This window comes from Beta vulgaris, chromosome 8 (genome assembly GCF_026745355.1).
Source record: "Beta vulgaris subsp. vulgaris cultivar EL10 chromosome 8, EL10.2, whole genome shotgun sequence".
In the NCBI taxonomy this organism is placed as follows: Eukaryota; Viridiplantae; Streptophyta; class Magnoliopsida; order Caryophyllales; family Amaranthaceae; genus Beta; species Beta vulgaris.
This window is the reverse complement of record NC_079209.1, coordinates 9,610,464-9,617,399: the sequence shown is the minus strand read 5'-3', so window position 1 is coordinate 9,617,399 and position 6,936 is coordinate 9,610,464. Positions and strand designations below refer to the sequence as shown.

Sequence of the window (6,936 nt, the reverse complement as noted above, 5' to 3'; positions counted from 1 at the left end):
TTTGCCCTCTTTGATCCAATAATAAAAGGGCAAAAAATTTTGCCCTCTTTGATTCATCAACTAAGGCAAATAAAGTTGCCCTCTATGATCATCAGAAAGGGCAATACTTTTGCCCTCTTTGCTCAAAAACAAGGAAGACAAACATAATTGTCTTATTTGGTCTAGAACAAACAGGGCAAAAATAAGATATTGCCCTGTTTGTACTTTATCAAGCGGGGCAAAAAAAAAATATTGCCTTCTTTATACTTTATCAAGTAGGGCAAAAATAAAATATTGCCCTCTTTTTACTTTGTTAGTCATTATCTAAAAAAAAAGTTGTGAATGGCGGTATAGTAAGGGATTTATTGGAAATTGATATATGATCTCCGATTCCTATTAGAATTAAACTTGGTAAAATTACTTGCATTAGAATTAAACTTGGTAAAATTACTTGCATTACGAATCTAGAAACATCCGTCTCTTCTAGAAATATAATTCGACTCGTAACCATAATCCTAGGCGGATACGAAATCACAAGCCACCTCCTCAAAATCTATATAAATATAGGTCCATACCATCTCAAATTTCCATCAAAGTATTAACAAACATCAGTCCTAATAACAAAATTTCCCAAGGTACGTAATTTTAGTTCCACAGAAGCAATGGCAGATCATAAAATTCTCTTAGCATCAGTCATCTTTTTTTCTCTCGATAACCTCCTCTTTAGCAAGCTACCCACCAGCCTGATGTCGACTGCATAAACAACACTCCGAAAAAGTCGACTCACCTCGCCATCATGGCCACCATAACAGCAGTTCAAATTTAATGTCAGGAACCATCTGCAGATAAAATACTTGTCAGCAGAAACAACAGCAAATAATTCCTTATGGGTACAAGAAACATAGTACTCTGTATTGCAAGCCATCAAACATGTGAAATCTGATCCAAGTATTGATCAGCACCATGAATGAATTGTGTGCCACCACCAGGAAACACAAATTTATCTCCCTTAATTGATATCCAATTCTGACCTCCTTTATCTTCAACCAAGCGTGTGTGCGGCATATTATTGTTAATATAATGAGGTTTTTGACAATATACATGCATTTAGATAGCATTTGTGCAGTCAGCACAGCAGTGGTTGGCTGGTTAACTTCAATGTGAGCATCTTGTATGTACAAGCTGTACATGTACTCCATTACCTTCTTGAACTTATTAATGTAACGAGGCTTATACCCACTCCCTAGACCCTAGTTACCTCTTGAACTTATAGGACAACTTTGTGCTCAGGCTTTTAGCCATAACTTCCTAACTTTAATGCATCCGTGTTTCACCAAAAAAATAAATATTGAAAACTGTCACAAAGTTGCATGTATTGAGGAATAGAGGACCAACAAACAATCAACCAATACTTAGCTTTAATTTGTACTAACTGCTAAAATTTCTAATATGTGAACACAATTAAACTAACTCTACCATTGAAGAATATGATAGTTATGTTCTGAAGATCGAGATAATTTAGGTATCATACCATGCAAGACATACAACAAGCTGCCTTTAGGAATGTACTCAGAAACCACAAACTTCTCTTCTTTTCGATAATGGAAAGCTAAGGGTGTCAAAATATTTTTATGACGAAATTTTATAATCCTCCTAATCTCAGCATCAAATTCATCTTTCCCAAGTTGATTCATATCTCTAATCCTCTTAACTACAACAGACACCCCATTGGACATATATTGTACAAATCTTCTTAAATGAGGCTCAGAAGCCAGAAAATAATGATGTGACCATCAATTCAGGCATTTTATGTACAGAACCACATAACAATTTTTAGATCAGCAAGAATATATTGTTCTATCCCCTGTGCAATCTATGTACTTCAATTTCACGCGTAGTGCAACTATAATCACATATCAAGCAGTAGCACACAGACACCCTCCTACAGCCCTGCACACACACCCCCTCCTACAGCCCCTACACACCCCCTCCTACAGCCCTTCCTACAGCCCCTGCACACACCCCCCCTCCTACAATCCCTGCACACATTAGATATTGCTAGGATTCTGCAGGTTTATTGGAGTAGAATTTGGAATTTTATTTTCAATTTGAGGCATCTTAATATGAGATTTTGAATCAGATATGAAGAATTTAGATTATTAAAACAAATCAAATGAAGTAATTTCAAGAAAGTGAATCTGATCAGATGTCAGAACTCAGATAAACAATCAGAAACAATAAGAAAAAAATCAGTGATTTAGAGATTTTAATTCTGCAGATTTCAGAGAAGATTGAAGAAATTCAGAACACAGAATCAGATATAAACAACTCAAAGGAAGAAGAACGAATTGCAATAACATTTAAGGATAGATTTCAGGAAGTAATTTCAGTATTCTCAATCAACAATTTCAATCAATCAATTTCGTATAATAAGAACGAAAAAACAAATAGCGTAATCACTAAATATAATCGATTCATAAAAATCATTATCCAATCACTAGACCTAAATTCGTCTGATTTTGTGGGGAAAGTTAAGAAATCACTTACGAAAACTACTACTGCTGAAACAATCATCCATACGCATCATTTAACAAGGTGAATTGAATGATTTACCTGAAGATGAGATCGAATTGGGAAATTGCGAAGAAAAATCTGCGAGATACGTCCAAAATTGCGAAGAAAAATCTGCGAAAAACCCTAAAACTTGTAGTGAAGATGAACGGTTCCCTTTCAATGTTCGATTGAAAATTACGATTGAAGATTTCTGCCAAAATTACTGGAGATTGAAGATTTTTTGGGACAAATTTTGTAGATATTCATACTTCGTTGTTTGCGGGAAGTTTACGAATACAACGTTTTTAACAAAGTTTGTAGAACGTTCTGACTATAATTGACTTTGTTATTTTAATATTTTTTTGTCTTTTTTTTTTTCCTTGACTCTTATCAAAGAGGGCAAAACTTATAATTGTTGTTTTAGGTTAAAATTAGATAGGGCAAAACATTAAATTGTTGTTTTAGGTTAACATCAAAGAGGGCAAAATTGGAAAATCGTCTTCTTAGTTGGTATCAAACAGGGCAAATTTGAAATTGTTTTATTAAGTGATAGCAAAGAGGGCAAAACAATATGATTGTCTTCTTAGTTAATATCAAAAAGGGGGAAATATTCTTGTCTTCCTTGATACTATTAGATAAGGCAATCAACTAGTTGCCCTATTTTATTCAAATAAATTGCCCTCTTTGATCACATTTCTTGTAGTGTTCAACGGTCAAAGAGGCGTGTGCGTTGATTTTCACCACAGCCGAAGGTGGGGTAGTCCAACGATGTGCACTAGGGGGCTGTATGTCGAGGCACATGGTTCTTGTAAACTTGCTGGGCTTACATATTATGATCCGAAACTTAGAAGATCCATGCTTGTTAGTTTGAGCTATTTAGTGATTAATTCAACGGACAATGTCTTTACTTGCCGACATCCTTAGGTGGGAAAATCTTCAAATTTTGAGATGATTAAAACCAAAATAATAATCAAAAGATCATTAATAATACAATAATCATAAAACAATACTTATGCTACACAATAAGAGTAATGTAATTTTCATACATAGCTTTACAGGAGAAAAGCAACATTATTAAGTTAACAAGGGGAAGCTTTTTGGTCGGTAAAATTGCTACTAATTTCAAATCTGGGAATGAAGATATGCTCCACCTTTAGTTGATCGGTTGTATTATATGCAGTTTTAGACACAACATATTAGTATTAGATACATTTTTTTTAAATAGTTTTAGCTTAAAAAATTATGACAAAATTGTGCCTCTATTGATGTTATACTTATTTATTACTTCATCAAATTATTTATTTTGTTACATCATATTGTATAGTGTAAGCTATCAAATAATATTCTTGCAAAGCATTTTTTCTTACTACACTAGAGGAAAAAAGCCTAACTGGTCCGATAAAACGGACTGAACTGATCCGAAAATGAACCGAATAACTTAGAGGCGGAGCAGTTGAGGAGAATTAATCGATCCAAATTACCGCTGGATCAAATAATACTCAATTGATCGAGTGAAGTGAAAACAGATATTGTCATTAATTAATCCGGTTTTCACAACTTCATTGGATCAGTTTAGTACAATTTTAATTTAAAAAAATTCAAAATTTTTCAGCAATTCTTTCGCAGCTCAAAAACAATTTGCATTTTCATGTCAGAAATTCACCATTCTTCAACCGCTTTACAAACGCAGCTAAAAAATAACAAGCTAGAAATAAACAGCGAATTAACAACAATAAAATCAAAAATAATAAAATTACATTAACACAATAAAATCAAAAAATAATAAAAGTACATTAACAACAATAAAATCAAAATAGTATGAACACAAAAATCATTGTAATTTCATTGAATCACAAACATTCCATGTAATACGCCTCATGGTTGTTTTAAAGGGATTTAGCAAGATACTCATTCCAACATGATTCATCTTTTTTTTTAGTGAGCTCTGCTAAGTTAGTCCAAAGTTAAGTATGCTTGGCTGGAAGTAGTTTAGGGGTGGGTGTCCTCCTGTGAAGTTCCTTTTGGTGTTCATGAGTAAGTACAAAATGCGTCGAAAAAATTGTATTGGTTATTGAGCACAAATGTTGTCCTAGATGCGCATTGATAAGAATATACTTGACTCCAATCCGTATAGGTTGCTAAGTTTTGACTCAATTTTCCCAATGAATTAACCAAATCACAAAAAGAATTTAAAAAATCAGCAAACTAAATTGAAAATCAAAAAAAAGTTCAAGAATAATAAATGGAAATGAAATTAAGAAAATACAAAAGGAAATGAAATTAAAAAACAAAAAAAACAAATCATAGATTCAAGTAGTTCTGAAGATTTGTCGATAAGCTCCCATGGTTCTCTCTTCTCGCCTCGAAAAGAAAATTTGTTGATTTATTGAAGAAGAAGAAAACCCTAACCCTAATATGAAGGGAGAACGCGACAAGAATGAAGACATGAAGTAGTTGACGCAGCGTGGTTGACGGTGAAGACGTGGCGTGGTTGTCTTGTGGTTGTGTCGTGAGGAGGAGGATTCTTATGTGGCTGGTACGGTGGTTTAGGGTGTCATGGGTGAGAGATGGTGAGAGGAGGACTGAGGAGAGAGGAAAGAGGGATGAAAGATGATGGTGATTAGGGTTTCATGGGCGAGGAGGGATGAGTGGGTGAGAGAGGAGATAGAAGCATCGTGGGGGTGAGGGTGAGGAGGGATGACTGATGAACGGGTGAGATGCGCCTCAAATAATCGGATCCAATAACTTATCTAGTGGGCCTAAAAATTCTATTAGTTACCATATCAGCTATTTGATCCCCTTCTTTGCGTGTACAAAAAAAGATTTAAAGGATCCAATTTTGGGAGAATTGGATCAGATTTTTGTGTCATTCAACATTTTTTCCACTAGTGCTACAACAAAAATGGACTATCTGTATATCTAAAATTCCATCTTAATAATTGTCTTAGCTTTAGGTTAGTGTTATCATATAATTATGTCAAAACATCGACGCTGTAGGCTCCATAAAAAAAGAATAAGCTGAAAATTGACCATTTCGTTCCAAAGTTGTGTTTAATTGATCCTTAATTGGTTCAAAAAAAAAACAAATAACTCAATATAGTATTAATGAAAATTATATCAATCTCTGGTAATATTATCATTTCTTTGTTTATATTTGGATTAAATAATTAGGGAGAAAATGGAAAGGGAATAAAGGGGAAAAAAGGGAATGATAAAGAGGGAAGACAAGGTATATTTTGTTAGGAACATCATTTCAAAAAACAACAAAAACAACAAACAAGCAAGGAATTTTTAGATCACCTCTTCTTCAATTAATAAACTGCATAATTAGCAACTATTATGAGTTTTTCATCTCAATTTCATTAGGAACTGCATTTCAACTACTTATGAGTTATATCTCAAAAGTACTTAAAAATACTATCCTATATTTATAGGACCTATAAGATCTTTTATTCATACTAGAATATGTAAACGACCACTAGACTTCTAAAACAATCAGGAAACTGTAAAATTGGAAGATAAACTCCTAACAATAATATCCTAATTATATTAAAATTTTCAAATTACACAATTAAACTTCTTACATCATGATACTTCTACACTCAAAACACTTTCAATTAGTATTTGGTGTGTTTCTTGGATTATAACCCAACATACTTTATCTGTTTGCACTTTTAATGTTAAATTTTATAAGTTTTGACCATTCTCACCATTATATTGTAAAAATAAATAGTCATTTAGAGTTTTGTTAGATTCATCTTAATGTGTAGTTAATTTATAGATATCGAATTTTTCATAATTTTTATTATACATGATTTGATTATATAAGCAGGAATTGAGGTTGGCTCAAGAGGTGAGCTCTTCCGTCCTCCCTAACAAAGTCTAGGGTTCGATTCCTACTCCATGTATTTGCTTGGGATTTAACAGGGTTGGGGTGTATGGTTGTAAAGGGCCTATAGCTGGGGGCCATGTATGAGGGCTAGCGTGTAAGTGGATTCCGAAAAGTTTAGAGTCCAATTCACTTCAGTCCAAACTTGTCGAACTAGACTGGAATAAAAAATATTTGGACAGGACTCAGACTCAAATTTTTGAGTCCACATATCTTTGGATTGGATTTGGACTCACCCCTTTGGAGTCCAATATATATATCTAAGAGTCCAAAGTGAAAACTGAAAAATGAAAAAGGCAGAAGTTACTTTAACCCTTGTAACGCCTTTTGTATTTTGCAATATAATTTGCGTTTTATAAATCTTTAAAAATGTATGTAATTTACTTTGTGGAATGAATATAATGAGTCTAATTTTCAAATTTTCCAGTGATTCAATAATGAGAAATCATTGTGAACCTAAATAAGGAAAAAGTTAATATCTCATTTAAAATCGGACTCGACTAGCTTCAGACTCA

At 33.4% G+C, this 6,936-nt stretch overlaps 1 long non-coding RNA gene across 1 annotated transcript; it reads right to left on the bottom strand.

Moving 5' to 3' along the window:
- Positions 1 to 405: 405 nt before the first annotated feature.
- Positions 406 to 3,596, bottom strand: LOC104900972 (uncharacterized). The gene is made up of 2 exons (XR_791128.4): positions 2,593 to 3,596; positions 406 to 818 (listed from the first exon to the last, which is right to left on the bottom strand). It is a non-coding gene; the product is annotated as an uncharacterized LOC104900972 (long non-coding RNA).
- Positions 3,597 to 6,936: the final 3,340 nt, after the last annotated feature.